Here is a 15,588-nt window from a genome sequence, read left to right on the forward strand (position 1 = left end):
GACAGTCCTCCACCTCTCCTCTCCCCACCCAAATCCCCACGCGCACCTTCCACTATTTCCTCTAAGTTTCTTATGGTACCGAGGTGAAGCGATGTAAAGCGATGAGCAGAATAAACCACCTCCTCCAGCTGTTAAGCCCAGAAATGCCAAACAAAAAGTTTAAAACAAAAGTCCCCCAAAGTACTTATTTTCCATGGTATTTTAAATGTCCCTGTCAGCACCCCCTGCCACAGGAAAAGCAAATCGCATGCAATGAAGTTCTGAAATGATGCAGTGGCATGGGAAACTGCCGGGGAGCAGCTTGGGACGAGCATCCCCACAGCCCAACTCAAGAGGCAGAAGCAGGAGTAAATCGTCCAGCGCTGCCAAGAGCACCAGGGATGCAGGTACCGGGGACACAGATGCAGTATATAAAATCAAGGTGGTACTTCCAAAACACAAACCCGCCCACTTGACACCGTGCCCCTTCACCCAAGGTTGCACCTTGGCACCATACCATGAAAGCAGGGCGCGCGAGCTGGAGGTCACCGCGTCGCAGCTCACCCTGGCACCTGTGCATTGTCAGAGCCTCACAGCAGACACCAGCCAGCACCATGAGCCATGCTCTCCGTTCCCTATGTGCTCTTGACATCTCAGATGTGTCACCGTGAGTCAGATTGCAAATCCCCCTCAATTACACCCGCTCGCAGCCAGTCCGCAGCCCAGGTGTACAGAGCAGCCAGTACTACACTGCCTGAAAATATCTGATGCCTTGTAGGAGGCCAGACTGAATGGATTTACATTTATTTAGATTTTTTTTTTTCCCTTTCATGTTTGCTTCCTACACCAGTGACCTTTTAAAATTATTTCACTACTTGCTTTGTTTTCTGCTTGCTGTTGTTGGGAATTTTATCTTTCGTCCTCCTCCCTTTTGCCATATACGAGGGCCAGCCTTTCCGTGCAGCTTTCGTTTAGCACCAAGATTTCCCCGAAGTGTCTACAAACTTTTAGGAGCCAGCATTTCTAGCCTTAGCTGGCAAATAATGAGCAAATTGTGAAAACGCAAAATGCCTTGAGATGAGCTCTAAAGGAGAAGGTCCTCCAAGTACTTAGCCACATTCTCCAGCCTTGGCCTAAAGACTGAGGTACGAGGTGCTAATGATTTAGTGTTGGATGGCTGTCTTTACGACTTATTTCATATATTGGAAGCATTTCACTGGCAATACTGTTGGAAATCAATGTGCTCATTACGAATTGATGCTAAGTGCTTTTGAAAAGTCCCTTTCTTTTTAATTTCTTCTAGCTATCAATTTTGTTTTTTGTTTTAAACCTGACTTCCTGAGGCCTTATTCATTAATAGATAAGCAGTAATAAGTAGGTTATGAGCATGCAGTAGGCTCATATTCTACGCCAGCATACACAGTGCCCTTCCTACCTAGAAATAAATCTGATTTTGCAAGGATGCGCAACTCCATCAGCTCGCAGAAGGTCTCCAAAACCCACATGCTTTTGCTGCAGCTGTGACAAGAATGGCAAACTCCAGACAGCAAGGAGGGAATGAAGCCAGACCTGAGCCAGCAAACAACCTTAAGGGTAGCTGTCCTCTGCAGTATCAGCTGTAGCGCTGCATAGTGTCAGCCGGGAGATAAAGGGAAGGAAATAGATGTGCTGAAACCTGTAGTCCTGGGCGGGGAGGAGAACGGAATGTTAACTTTTTCTAGAGGTTTCATTATTATTATTATTAGCCTGCTTTTGGGGCATTTATTGTCACATCAGTGCTATTCATTCACAGGACATTTCATCAGTATCCACCTCAAATGCTCGGTAACGTGTTTAGGAGGAAAAGCCACCTCACCTTGGCCACATGGCTGGTTTGCCATGGTGGGTACAGCCAGCTGCACCCCAAAACCATGCCCAGAGCTTGCAGGAGGGGGCTCCACCTGTGCACCTAGGGCATGTGGGATGAGCACCCCCACATCTGTTAACAAAACCCTCTGTTAGTCCTGTTGCTGTTAAACAAAAGAATGGGGAGGACAGACCAGTAACGCCTCACCAGGAGGTCTTGCAGACCCTTTGCTGTAGGCTCTCTTAGCTTATATTCGTTTGGTATCTCTCTATCTCCTCCTTGAACATGGTATAGCACGCTACAGCTGCTCGAGAACAGATGAGGATACAGTAACTCCTTTGCATACCCTCAGCATGCAAAGTATACTTGTTGCATCCCTATCAAATCAAATCCACTTTTGTTTCCAAGTACAAAGAAAACCAACCCAGCCAAACACCATAGCTGTCTGTGAGAATGTGAAATATTTCTTACAAGTAAAGAAGCCTCTTTCATTCATGTATGGAAAGAGAATAAACTCGCGTTAAAGGAAGCACTCTCCTCAGCCCCGTAGGTAGAGATCAAGCACATCCCATCATCATCCCAAAGCACAATGATCGGGGAAACTGTGAGAAGGCAAAGTCCAGGCAGCGCCCTCATGGAAACTGTTTCTGTGCACTAAAATGTAGTGGTCGCTACTGGTGGCTGCTGTAAAAGCTTTATTTGTAGAAAGTGACAGGCTATCACACTTTATATATATGCATATATAAAAGTGACAGGCAGTGGAATGGGCTGCCTGAAGCTGTAGGCTGGGAGCTCTATAGCCCGCAGTCCTTTTATTTTTTTTTTTCTATCTCAGTGGGAAACGTTTTCAACCATTACCCAAAAATACACAACAAACGCTTTTATCTTTTGAGGACCATGACCGGGCACACAAGGAGACCCTCCTGCTTTCACCCAGGTGTTCACTGATGTTGTTTTGTGCTTGCTTGTGTGTCAGGGTGAATTAGGGCGGCTCCTGGAGCGGGATCCGGGTGCTGGGACTACACGTGCCTGCTTTTGTGACCTTAGGCATGGCCAGGACTTGCACAAGCAGGTGGGAGGGCGCCTGAACACGTGGAGCCCCACAACGTTTGGGAAGAAGCATGGCAGGAATGCTCTTTTCCACGCTCTGGAATGGAAATCCCATAGGTCCCGCAGCACAGATGCAGCTTTTAGTGAAGCACGTGCAGAGGGCAGAGGTTTTGGGACGTGGCGGATGTGCCTTTGTGTGCTGTACGTACATTTCCTTGCCTGCGATACCCCAGACAGACGTGTGGGAGGTCTACATGAGTGTACATGCCTGAAGGGCATAAGTAAAGGACCAGCCCAGAGCAGGACACCCTATGTGGGGTGGCACATGTCTGCTGGGGACACCACTGGCAGCTCTCTGAGGGTCTCCGAGGATCACTCAGGTCACCCAGGCGCCTCTGGCAGCTGCCACTTCGTGCCTCACATGAGGAGAAAGGCTGGGGAGCAATGACATAATGAGCCAAGCAGAAAAAGAGTTGTTATCGGAAAGTAATTTGTAATACAGCCTTTCAAATAAATATCCCAGCCATTCCTCTGCTTTATAGTGTCATTTCTAACTCTAAGAAGTCAGTGTATAAATCTAATGGAGTAGGCATTCATAAAAGTTCAGGTTGAGTAATAAAAGTAACAATTTTCTGTAATGATACTTTATAGATTTGAATAAGATATAAAATATTTTTGCTTTTACAGCATATGTATGTAAAAGGAGTAAGTATACTGTATCTATAAACCAGGGATTACTTTTAAATTCTTAAAATATTTCTAGAACAAAGTAAATAATACTCTTTTTTTTTTTTTTTTCCTGAGAGACCATTTGAGAGCCACGCAAGAAACTTTCTAGATATTTTGTCCGAAAACAATTCTCCTGCAGCCTTGGAGAAGCCACAACGCACTCCGCCCCCCCCCCCCCCCCCCCCCCTCCTTTAACAAAGGGAACCCACAGGGTCTCTTTGCCCCTCCTGTGTCTCACCGCCACCATCCAGCCCCCAGCATTTATTTCTTTGTGCAGCCTGTAACCTATACAATGCCTGTGTGCATGCTGGCTGCTCCGGCAGCCCTGTGTACATAAATTGGGTCAATACACACACTTGCATATGGATTTACCCTCTAAAATTACTTGTAGGGCATGTTAAAGAAGGGGTCTGATGCAAATATGAAATGTGTAAATTTCCCTTATGTGTGTATATATATATACACACACATATACATATTCTCTCATGTATTTACATAACATGCACACATTTCTGCATGCTCACTCAAGATGCTGTGGGGCTATTTCAACTTGCATATCCATTTGATATCAAATCTTGGGGTGTGCAGCATACAGCATAGCCATAAATACCTACATCTATAGGAAAATGAAAAACGTGACTCCAAGCACAGGCAGTCTATGCACGTTTCTATTGACTTGCTTATGGATTTACACCTACAGCTTGGCTCCTGTGCCTAGCTCAGTTGGCATCGCCATCACCTTGTCTTTGTATAAGCACAGAATGGTGGTGGGAGGTGGTGTCTTCATGATGGGTATCTCTGTATATGGCCATCTCATGTACTCTGGCCAGGTCACTATACAGCCGAAGCTATCTTTCTATAAGACTTTTCAAATAAGAAAACCTATAAAAACTTTATACATGAAACATTCATGGGCTGTAGGCAGTGGATGTCCAGAAGGCTAACAACAGACTAATAAAAAGAAAACCATCTTTTGGGTCAAAAATCCAGTCACATTTTGTTGGTAAATTATGAAAAAAGGTGTTGGGAAAGTTACTGTGCTGTAGTAGAGAGTGCAGTTCAGCGCTGGTAGCACTGAGGGCTTCAAGGTTTCAATATTGGTGAAGTATGGTTTATTTTCATAGAATCACAGAATCATTAAGGATGGAAAAGACCTCCAAGATCATCTGGTCCAACCGTCACCCTACTATCAATGTCACCCATTAAACCATGTACCTGAGCACCATGTCCAACTTTTCCTTGAACACCCCCAGGGACGGTGACTCCACCACCTCCCTGGGCAACCCGTTCCAATGCCTGACTGCTCTTTCTGAGAAGAAATGTCTCCTAATTTCTAACTTAAACCTCCCCTGGCACAACTTGAGGCCATTCCCTCTAGTCCTATCACTGGTTACCTGTGAGAAGAGGCCGACCCCCAGCTCCCCACACCTTCCTTTCAGGCAGTTGTAGAGAGCAATAAGGTCTCCCCTGAGCCTCCTCTTCTCCAGACTAAGCAACCCCAGCTCCCTCAGCCGCTCCTCACAGGACTTGTGTCCCAGGCCCTTCACCAGCTTCGTAGCCCTTCTCTGGACACGCTCCAGGGCCTCGAAGTCCTTCTTGTAGTGAGGGGCCCAAAGCTGAACACAGTGCTCAAGATGCAGCCTCACCAGAACCCTTTTTTTTTTTTTTTAATTATTTTATGTTAGATTTCATTTTATTTCATTTTATTTTTATTTGCCGGTTGGCATATCTCTAAAAAGTCAGTGCGCATTTCTGAAATTTCATTGCACATCCGCGAATCATTACCTGCTGTCTCGGCACTCGGGGCACGGTGTCGCTGGGGCTTTCTCTCATGCAGGGAGGTGAGGCAGCAAGGCGTAACGGCGGTGCAGCCTGGCCTCTGGGGGAGCAGCACGGCTCTTCTCAAGCAGAAGGCATTGGTCCAGCTGAAAGTCCAAGACAAAGGAGGATTGCTTTCTTTCTAGCTGTACCTGGGTAATGAAAAGGAAACAGCAAGGGAAGGATTAAAAAAAAAAAAAAAAAAGAAATAGAATCTTGCTATTTTTAAAACGTGGTCCAAAGATGAACAAGTTGGTGAGCAGAACCAAATACCAGAATGGTCCCCAGATGAATGGATTTGGGATAAAGTTCTCCGAGTTTTCTTTTTTTTTCCTCTCTTTGGCCTTGTTCTTTTTATTTTCACTATACAAGTGCCTCTGTCCCTGGCTCTGGCTTGGACCAGGAACTCCTGGCCAGGAGGAGAGATGTCACTGGGTGAGGGCACTGAATTACCTGCCCCATTCACGCAACCCTCCCAAGGCAGCTTTTCCCCCAGACTAGTTCTAATTTATTTGGTATTTTGGCCATTCTCTGTAGTCATGGCTGAGGCATAGGAGATCTGGGTGCAGACGGTCTCTAAATCTGGATGGACTTTTTGGAGTGGAGGTGGGACATTTTAGCTAAATTTTCTCTAAGTTGTTGTCTTGCACTGTAGCCTGGCACTACATCTCATACTTCTGACAAGGATCAAAGGCACCATGATAGAAAAGAAAACCACCGTCCAGTACATCGCAACTGAGAAAATATTTTTGCCAGGTTCTCCTGAGTTCTCCAGATTTCAGAAGAGCTTAGGAGAAACTTTGTTATTATTTTTTTTTTTCCAAGATCTGGGCTGAGCAGGCACCATTAACCATTTCAGGTCTCCCCTTGCTGCCAGCCAAGGGGAAAATCCAGGTCCGAGCGCTTCCACTTCTGCATTGCATGGAGAGAAGCAGAGCCAGAGGCTGGGCGCCATGGGACTGATGTTACACACGTGCCAAAAGCCATTAATTAAATTACAGATCTCCGGCGGCGGCTCAGGAGCAGCTGTGCCATCAGTCATCGCACCCCAGGCTGACACGCAGGCTCTGTCACAGGCAGGGAAATTGTGTTTTTTCTTTTTCCTTTTTTTTTTTTTTTTTTTAAATCTGGCTGAGGCGTAGGACTTCGCACCACCTGTGCTGGGGGTCCCATGGCGTCACGGAGCCCTGCTGGTTCGCTACGCAGCGCATGGGGGTGAGACCCACGCCTCGTACCGGTGATGCTGAGTGACATGGCGTGGCGTGGAGGATGAGTGGATCCCAGCCGTGCATGGAAAAAAACAAATTGCTGCTCTCTGCAGGATCTGGGACGCCCGATGTGGAGCTTTCCGACTGCCTCCAAAGAGCTGCGGCTTTTAGACAGTTAATCAAATAAGAAAGGCTGAGGGTAGTCACTACACCCTTGGCAAATAGCAATCCAGACACAAGAGCAAATAATTTGTGTCAGCATGACAAGAGAAAATGGAATGTAAACTTGCTAAACAGCCAACAGATACCAGTTTTTCTATATCTGTTTGTCTGTCTCAGCCTGAGGAAAGAACCTGGTCACCTTTACATTTAGGATCCATTTACACTGCCAAGGGCTTCGTTTTTTTCTCTCCACCCCCATAAAATATATTAGTGGGGAGCAAAAGACAATAACTTCACAACTCCTGGGTCAGCTCCTGCATGCCCACCTCTACTGTGCTGCCCGCAGAGTGCCTGGGGCCTGTCAGTGGCATGGGGCAGCCTGGCAGTGGGTGGGAGCCAGCCCAACTTTTAACGTATTTTTATGAAGAAAAAAAAAAGGTATAATAGTTTAGTGCCGGTGAGAAGCGGCCTGCGTGCAGATGACCCGCAAAGAGAAAATTGTCAGATAAATTATTTGTATTGAGTAATTTGACCGTCTGTCCTTGGAAGCCTAATGAATAGGTTATTTTCTGCAGCAGCTGCTGTTCAGACTCTCAGGCGTGAGCCCACGTGGCCCTGCTGTTCAAAGGGAATTATTGTGCTGGGTGTTTTAAAATAACTCCTAAACAATTAAAACTGGGAGCACTCTGTTGGCGGGGAGGAAAGGTGGCGTGAGGAAGGTTGAAGCAGGTGGTAAAATGTCATGAGGCCCCAAAAACTGGCTGAAAGAAGGGTAATGGTGTGAAGGCGCAGACAACTTGCCTGTCCCTGGGGCTGGAAGAGGCCAAAGCACTGCAGATGGCCATGGTGCTGCTGTGAGGGCCTGCTCGTCCATGGCATTTTGTTGTGGCTCCATGGTGGGCGCCATCTCGCTGGCAGCCCGTCTCAATTCCCCCAGGAACCAAAGGGAGCTGATGGGGTTGGGCATGTGGTGAGGGATCAGGAGGGAACAACGCAGCATCTCTTGGTCCCGGCGGCACTGCCTTTCCTTCGGGACAGAGATCAGGCCTCACCTTCCACATTCATGCAGCTTTGTGCCTGACATCGGTCACGCTTTGGTTTACGCTGCCCTGCAGGACATGTTGTGTCCCCCTGCCCCGTCTCCCCATCTGTGGGGGCAGGAGGCTGGTGAACGCAGGGCTGTCTGCCTCCATTTCACTGCTCTGGCATCTCGTGGCACTCAGGCGGAGCTGTGCGGAAAGCCACCCTTGTGCAGTGAGAGCTCACTTCGGGGCAAAGTCTGCTGGGTTTGTGTTGAAGGTTGTTTGGCATATTGCAAGTATGTATCGTGTGCACAACCCACATGTCGTCCCAGTGATATCAAGTGTGCCTGTTGAACCTGTGTGCACTTTTACACAAAGTTTTCTTAATTATGAAAAATCTACAGCTCTCGTGGTTTTTAGAGCCCACAAATTTAAAGTTTGTTCTCGTGATGAATTCTGAGCCACCAGCATGAATCTGCTGATCCCTGCTCATACTGCTCTCACAAAATCACCTCTGATCAAACTGTCTTTTGGGAAGACAACCTTGCCTCCCACCTTCTCTTTGATGCCCCTCCTGCTAAGTTACTGCATCCCGAGGAGTGGCTTTGCCACTGGAGAGCTGCCTCTGGTCACCAGGCCACAGGTGCCACCTGCTCTAACCACAGTCCACAACGCAGAAAATGCTGCTTGTTTTCTTAACAAGGGAATAGCACAAGCTCAGAAACCATCCTTAAAACTGCTCCATGCTCAGATGGCGTCACCAAGACGCCCTTGGGACCAGAGGGGCTGGTATTGCTATGGGCAGAGTCACCAGCAGCATGTCCAGAGAGGAAAAGGTGAGCGTCTGTGGGTTGGGTCTGAAGGCAGGCAGCTGTAACAAAAGCCTGGGTGGTGAACCGAGGGATGCACGCGATGCTCCCGTGAGCAGTGGGCTGCTGATGCCTCCGCTTGTCTCCATGTCCAGGCCTGGACATGGATGGTGGCGTTACGGTGCTGGGCTGGTGTCTGCGAGCAGCTGCCCTGCCACCGAGCGTGAGTGCAAGCGCCGCGTTCGGCAGCACCTGGCCAAGTCACCAGCCTGCAGATGTTAACAGCGTTGGGTCGGAAACCACGTGCAGATCTAGGGGTCACCTCCCCAGAAATGAGGGCCTGGGTATTAAAGCGATATTTGCATGTTATAATTATCATTAATGTTGGGACATATGCACAACAAGTACAGCAGCAAAAGCAGGCTGTAACAGCAGGTGGCTGTCACATCAGTCATCTTTTTTTTTTTTTTCTGCACATTTGGGCTGATATATATATTTTCTAGATAACTGAGGTATGCTTTTTCAGCAAAGAAGCAACTTTTGCAATACCTTTCATTGCACGATCTGCATACGGTGCCCTTTTTTTATCAGGACTGATTAAGATTCATCTTTCTTTCCTCCAGAAGTGCTGGCTGAGGTTTCTATTTACACCTGATACAAGATCAATGGGCTAACAATTAAGACGGTAGTGTGCTGCTATTTCAAGTCTGTTGCCTGTTTATTTGGCGCAGCTGTCTATGCATGCGGGCTGCGTGATACAGAGGTTGCCATGGTTAAAAACTGTGTGTGCTGAGCGCTTGGTAAATAGTTGCACAACTTGCTGTGTAAATGCCAGGTAGCACATTAGAGTTTCTCTTGGGTGGTTGCGCTCAGCCACAAGCTTTCTCCCCAGTTTCTGTGCCCACATTGATTTTGTTCGCCTGCACGTACCTGTACAGAGTGAGATGAGGAAGAGGTGTGCCACCAGGAAAGGACTGAGTTTGTGTTTAACCTACAGAGATGAGGATGGAGGAGATGTGCAAATCTTCACAAGCATGAAAGGCCACTGCAAGGAAGCTGGGAGTAATCTCCTCCATCACTGGTGGCAAGGAAAGGAGCTGTGGTCTTCAATCGCCGCGAGGAAGAATCGAGTTAGGCATCAAGGAGTGACTTTGTAATGATAATGATGGTGAGGCAACAGCCTGTGGAGGCTGTCAAATCTCGATTGCTGAGGATCTCTAAGAGCAGATTGCATCTCTCTTTGGCAGGAGTGATATACTGCGACTAATGCAGCCTTAAATCAAGGAAACGGGCTGGATGACCTCTTGAAGTGCTTCATAGTCCATAACTCTATTTATGCCATTAATATTTGGAGGCAGAGCCTGATTAAACCGTGAAATGCACCAAACGCCGGTTCTTCCATCCGCAGCCCGCTGGGAGAAGACCCAGGATTATGTGGGAAGCAGCTCGGTCCACAGGAGGATGGGATCGCTGTGCCCGGACTGCCAGCCAGAGCGGGATGCTGGCTTTCCCAAAGTGGTACCCAGTGAGCATCTTCTGGTCCGTGCCCCTTTGGCTACCTGGCCTCATGTCCCCCCGTCCCGCACTGGGGCAGGGAGATGCTCGCATCCAGCACGCCCACTCTTTGTTTTCCACACTCCAGCTCAAGGTTTTATTTTAAATAACAAAGTATCAGCAATAGAAAATTAAAAATGTATTGTTGATGTTTTTTTTTTTTCTCTTCCATTCCAAAGAGCTCATACTTGCATTTTTTGGCACGTCTTATTTGCGTTTGGATCTGCAGATGTAAAGGGGACCCTTGGGGTCAGGCGGTGCAGGTTTTCTATTTTTCACATCGCTGCACCCACAGAAGGACAGAATTCGGCATCATTCACATCGTATGGGGGCCTTCCTATTCATTCTGGTTTTGTGGCCATATATTTTTCTTGCAGTAATGCTAAGGAAAAAAAAAAAAAAAACAGAACCAAACCCACAAACATTTTTCTGCTGCAAAAGGCTGCTGTAGGCCCAGATACCGCTGTGGGTTGTGAATGAACATGCTTCCCGGTGACATGGTTTTCGCTAAAACAGGGGAAATATGAGAGGCAAAAGCAACCTGTAATGGTAGCATGCTGCAAGATGGATTAGCAGATACAGGACTTCTGTAAAGGGCTCACCTCTCACAAGGGCCTGGAATTGCTGATCTGCCAAGCAAGGACTTGCATAATAACAGCTAATTGGTATGTGATAAATTAATGAATTAGATTGACGTGCTGAGGAGATTAAAAAAAACTAGATGTTTGGATCACTTTTATTTACCTAAATCAAAAACATTGGTGTGGGATCTGCAAGGAAATTAGTAAAAAATACTGGAAGAGAAGTTTATACACATGATGGCTTCTCAATTTCTCTATGTGGTAGCTGCATTTTAACTGTGTCTGCCTTCAACGGAGAGCCTGCCCTGTTCTTGGTGCTTTGCTGTGCTGGCTTTACGTGCAGCCTCTTTCCTTTCTGAATAATCAACCACAGCTCGCACAGCTGCAAATAAAAACGCACCCGGCGCAAGCCTGGGTAGGAATTCTTACCGACTCCACAGATGATGAAAGTGATATTGCTGTGGGGCCTGGTGCAGGCTCACTCCTGCCAGCGGTTGTCCTCATGCTCGGTGGCTGTGGTGTGGAAGATTTTGGGCAGACCTGGGCAAGCTGGCTTCGAGAGAAGGAGCAAGGAGGGTAGCCCATGCCCACACCTCGTGTGTCTTTTCCTCGTTTCCCATAGCAAGAGATTTGATGCAGCATTAATTATGCAAACTTCACGTCATCTCTGTGCGGTGCTCTCTCTGTAGCAAAACAAAAGCACAAAGGAGCTGTTTTTTTTAATTCTTTTTATTATTTATTATTACTCCAGAGTCACATTGCTAGGCAGTCTGCCGGGCTGGCCCGGTGGCCCTGACCACAGATAGGGCTTTGCGGTGAGCAGCCACGAAATTCTGACTCTGGAAATCATGGTCTAGAAAGCTGAGCAGCTGGAGGCAAACGAAGGATGGAAGGGAAAGTCCTAGCAATTGGCTGTTGGCATGAACAAGCCGTGCTGATGCAAAGAGGGAGCTGACAATCCAGGTGAGCTACGTGCCCGCGGAGCAACGGCTCTGCTTTCAATATCAGCTGCTCTGAGCAGCAATCACGGCAAGCAGCTCCCCAGCAATTTAGCCTGGAATATGTTTGCATGGCTTGTCAGATAATTTGGAGCGGTGGACATATTCATGGAAATTGTGATCTCTTTCAGGACAATGCACGAGCAGGAAAAGGGGCTAAATCCAACAAATCGATTCCTTGCCATGAATAGCTCACACAGAACGAGTTCCTCACAATAAGGCATTGCACATTTCCCATTTCTAACTCAAATCAGCACACTGCTGTGCCATTGCATTGTTTACACCTAGAAATTTTGACTCAGTAAACCCTGAATCACAAAACTGAGGTTACAAAAAACTTTCGGCATGTGGAAAAACAAGTCCTGTTTCCTCCCCTGCAACCCACTCCTCCTCCAGGGTGCTGCTTCCCCTCTTTGAAACCATATTATTTTCCACTTGGACTTCTCTGTACTGGGGTAGATGCTGGCATTAATTGTCCCCCTCTCCTGGCTGTAATGCCATGACTTGATTTCAAAATTCAGATTCTTTTGAAAGACTGGGGGGGATTTTTTGTCTCAGATGCACACTGAACCCTGTTGTACCTCTGTTGGCACTCACGGGCCCCAGGTCAGAGGCACCAGTTATCCACCAAACACTTTTTCTGGGTTTGTTTTCACATCACACCATCGTGAACCTGGGAGAGCCAGCTGCCGGGCTTAGGAGTCAGAAGAATTTGGTGTGTCCATGACCCCTGCTTTATCTTGTGCAGCACACGAACAAAACTTAAAACCCTATCGGACAATTTCAGGGTGACAGCAACTTAGTGTCTGAGTGCAGCAGAACTGGATTTTACCCAAAGACTGTTTTGTCCAGATATAACACTGAAAAGAATTGTCTCAGCTGGGTTAGTAATTACATGCAAATGCTTTCTCTTACACTCCTAAAATATTTGCCTGTTTCTGTTTGTGCTGCTGGATGCATTCGAGGAGTACTAATTGCTGCAGTCTCGTGGGGAGGGGCATACTAGCCAGCTTAGCCAAAGCACAAGGCATAGAAGGTTATGATATTCCCTTACTTTACCCTGTTTGCTGATCCTTTTTGCAGTTGGTGCAAAGGAACAGGCTCCCTGATATCCCGTAGGCGTGCTCTCAACCCCAGCATCGCTTTTGGAAGCAGCTCACATACCTCCAGAATTGTTGCTGGGTGGCTTTTTTTTTTTTTTTTTCTCTTGGCTCTCCAAACGTACTAAAGTGTCATTAAGACAAATGGCAAACATTTCTCCTTTTCTCACATCTGTCAAAACTTCAAAATCTACTTTCATGACATTTCACACGGAATTTTTTTACGTACCACTCAAAGGACACAGAATCCTAATGAGCCTTGCTTTCATGATTTTAATCTGCTGTGTGCTGCTGCCCTTGTATAATAAATTAACAAAAGGGAAGCGGGGAACGAATGATATAAAGAGCTGCAGGCTGGGGGGGAGGGAAAGAAAATTAGGTTGGTACCCACATAGGATTTGGAGACGCTCTTTGAATGTGGTACCAGTGCTGTCTCACCAAGAGGGCACATTGCAGAGTGCTTCTCCAGCCTGCACCCCTTGGGCAAGGAGGCTGAGCTCCTTGATGGAAAACAAACTGAAGCCACCAAAGAAAAACGCTGTACAACTTTGGAGGATCCTTGCATTGCCAGTGTCAGCAAAGTGTTAGGAACTGAAAGAGAGCTTCATTTTCGTCCCTGAATTTTAAAAATAATTTGTTGTTTCTGCAGTGGCAGACTTGGCCAGCAAAATGTTAACTGATGTGCTTGCTTTTACTGGCCGTAAATGTATTAGCTGCTATATAATAGTTTCTAATGGGAGAATGAGAACACTATTTTTTCTTATCAAAAACAGAAGGAAAATGTACCAAAAATTGCTTAAGTGCATCCTTTATGGAGGAAAAAAGTGGACAGCCATTTCTCTTAATTCAACACTGGGAAACTGTTGATGCTGGTAGCTCAGGTTCTTCCCTGTTAATGACTACAATACAAATAGAGCCACCTCCTCCCCGTCCAAGGGCAGGGGAAGACAAGCTCAAATGGACTGTCTGCTTGTAATAGCTTGGATAATAGCAATGTAGTTAACAAGATGCTGGGCAAGTCTGTGTTAGACTGTTGAAGGCAGTCCATGAGCAAAAGACCTAGTTTTAGTACGAGAGATGCTGATGAACAGCTCTGCTAGCAGCATCTGAAAGCACCCAGGAATAATGCAGGGCCTCTGCTGCCAGAAAGGAGTGTTGCACAGTGATAACATGATACCAGCAGCTGCACCTGATGCAGGATGGTTGGGCTCCCGTCTTTAAGATACTAACTCTTCCATTCAGAGATGGCCTGTCTTGTTGTGTCGTAAAAAATGTGGAACTTGGGGTTAGTGTGACACAAATACAAAGAAAGAAAATGATAAGGTTTGTTATTGGGATAAGGCACACAATCATTGAGATGCCCAAGGAATTTCTCCTTAGGCCTTGGTAGACCACGCAGTGTTCCTGGTTTAGACCAGAAGTGCTATCAGGAAAATCAGGAGTAGCAGTACCGTGCATGATACCAAAATGGCCAATAATGAGAACTAGATCTTGTTATTTCCTTGTTTCAGCTTTAACCTGGTGTGTCAGGACCATATATACATAGATATATATATGTAAACACATATATATATATAAACACACACACACATATATACACACACACATGCATATATATTACATGCACACATATATATGTGTGTGTGTGTATATATATATATATATATATATAGTGGTGCTATACATGTGTGCACACATTTTTTATAGCCCTAACACCAGCCAGGTCCCTGTGCCCACCCGGGCAGTGGACATCAAGATGTGATGTTTGCCCTTTTTGTTGCTTCCCAGTAGGGGAGGAGACCAAGGTCTCCAGGTGACTTCCAGCTCTGTGGGGCTGCTGGTGCTCCACAGCCCCTGCCTGAACCGCCACAGCCCCTGTCGGTGGCCTCAGAGGTCTGCGTGAGATGAAAACCGCAGCCTCCTTCCTGCCAGAGATGCAATGCTCGGACCAAATTGCCTCTAGCTGCCCCCCCAAAAGCCAAAGTTCAGCTTTCTCCAGCAGCACCAGTCAGCAGGAAGCCTAGATAATAGTTTGACACGGTACGTGGCAGCACAGTGCCTCCACACAGAGCCTGCAACCGTGCTCCTAATATATTTCCAGAGCTTCCCGATGAAGCAGATATGGCAGAAACTTATGAAAATTTGATTTCACCTGCAGCAGGGGAAAGAGATGAGGAAGATGGGTTAATGTGCTTCTGAGAAGAAGATCCTCCAGGAGGAACGTTTACAGGTAATCACCTGCCCTGCATTTACCTTTCATGTCTGATGTCATCTTTTGCTAAATTGCCAAGATGTTCGTTCACATCAATAGCAGCCTCAGAGCGCTCCAACTTCAGGAAATCAGCGTGCGTTTGGGGGCCTAAATCTGAACTCAGAAGAATAGTCTTGTGTTTTTTCATACCACTGGCAAAATGTAAATGTCGTTGGTGCAATGTTCACTCATTATCACTGAATCAAAGAGCAGTCTCAGTTTCTGCTGGCATCCTATGTAAAAAAAAAAGAAAAAAAAAAGTCTCTCTTCCTGTTACAGACATACATTGCTATGTGAATGGATGGTATTGTCTGGTGCTCGTGTCTCACATTCACGTTGATTAGCTGCCCTATTTTGGGACTGTTTGTATTAGGCACTAGGCTAGTAAAATCATTAGTTTGAAAATAAAAGTAAATCTTTGCCTTAAGAATTAAGCATATAAAACACATGATTAAATTGATAGAGGTTTATAAAGAGGGGG

At 46.5% G+C, this 15,588-nt stretch overlaps 1 long non-coding RNA gene across 5 annotated transcripts in view; it reads right to left on the bottom strand.

The window, feature by feature from the left end:
* Positions 1 to 5,301: 5,301 nt before the first annotated feature.
* The window catches only part of LOC121069928, a 249,969-nt gene continuing 239,682 nt past the window's right edge, over positions 5,302 to 15,588 (bottom strand). For all 5 annotated transcript variants that reach the window (XR_005819760.1, XR_005819761.1, XR_005819763.1 and 2 more), the window contains 3 exons: positions 15,110 to 15,340; positions 11,188 to 11,441; positions 5,302 to 5,574 (listed from right to left, as the gene is read on the bottom strand). This is a non-coding gene — a long non-coding RNA (uncharacterized LOC121069928). The remainder of the gene's footprint in view (positions 5,575 to 11,187; positions 11,442 to 15,109; positions 15,341 to 15,588) is intronic.

Source organism: Cygnus olor, chromosome 4 (assembly GCF_009769625.2).
Source record: "Cygnus olor isolate bCygOlo1 chromosome 4, bCygOlo1.pri.v2, whole genome shotgun sequence".
In the NCBI taxonomy this organism is placed as follows: Eukaryota; Metazoa; Chordata; class Aves; order Anseriformes; family Anatidae; genus Cygnus; species Cygnus olor.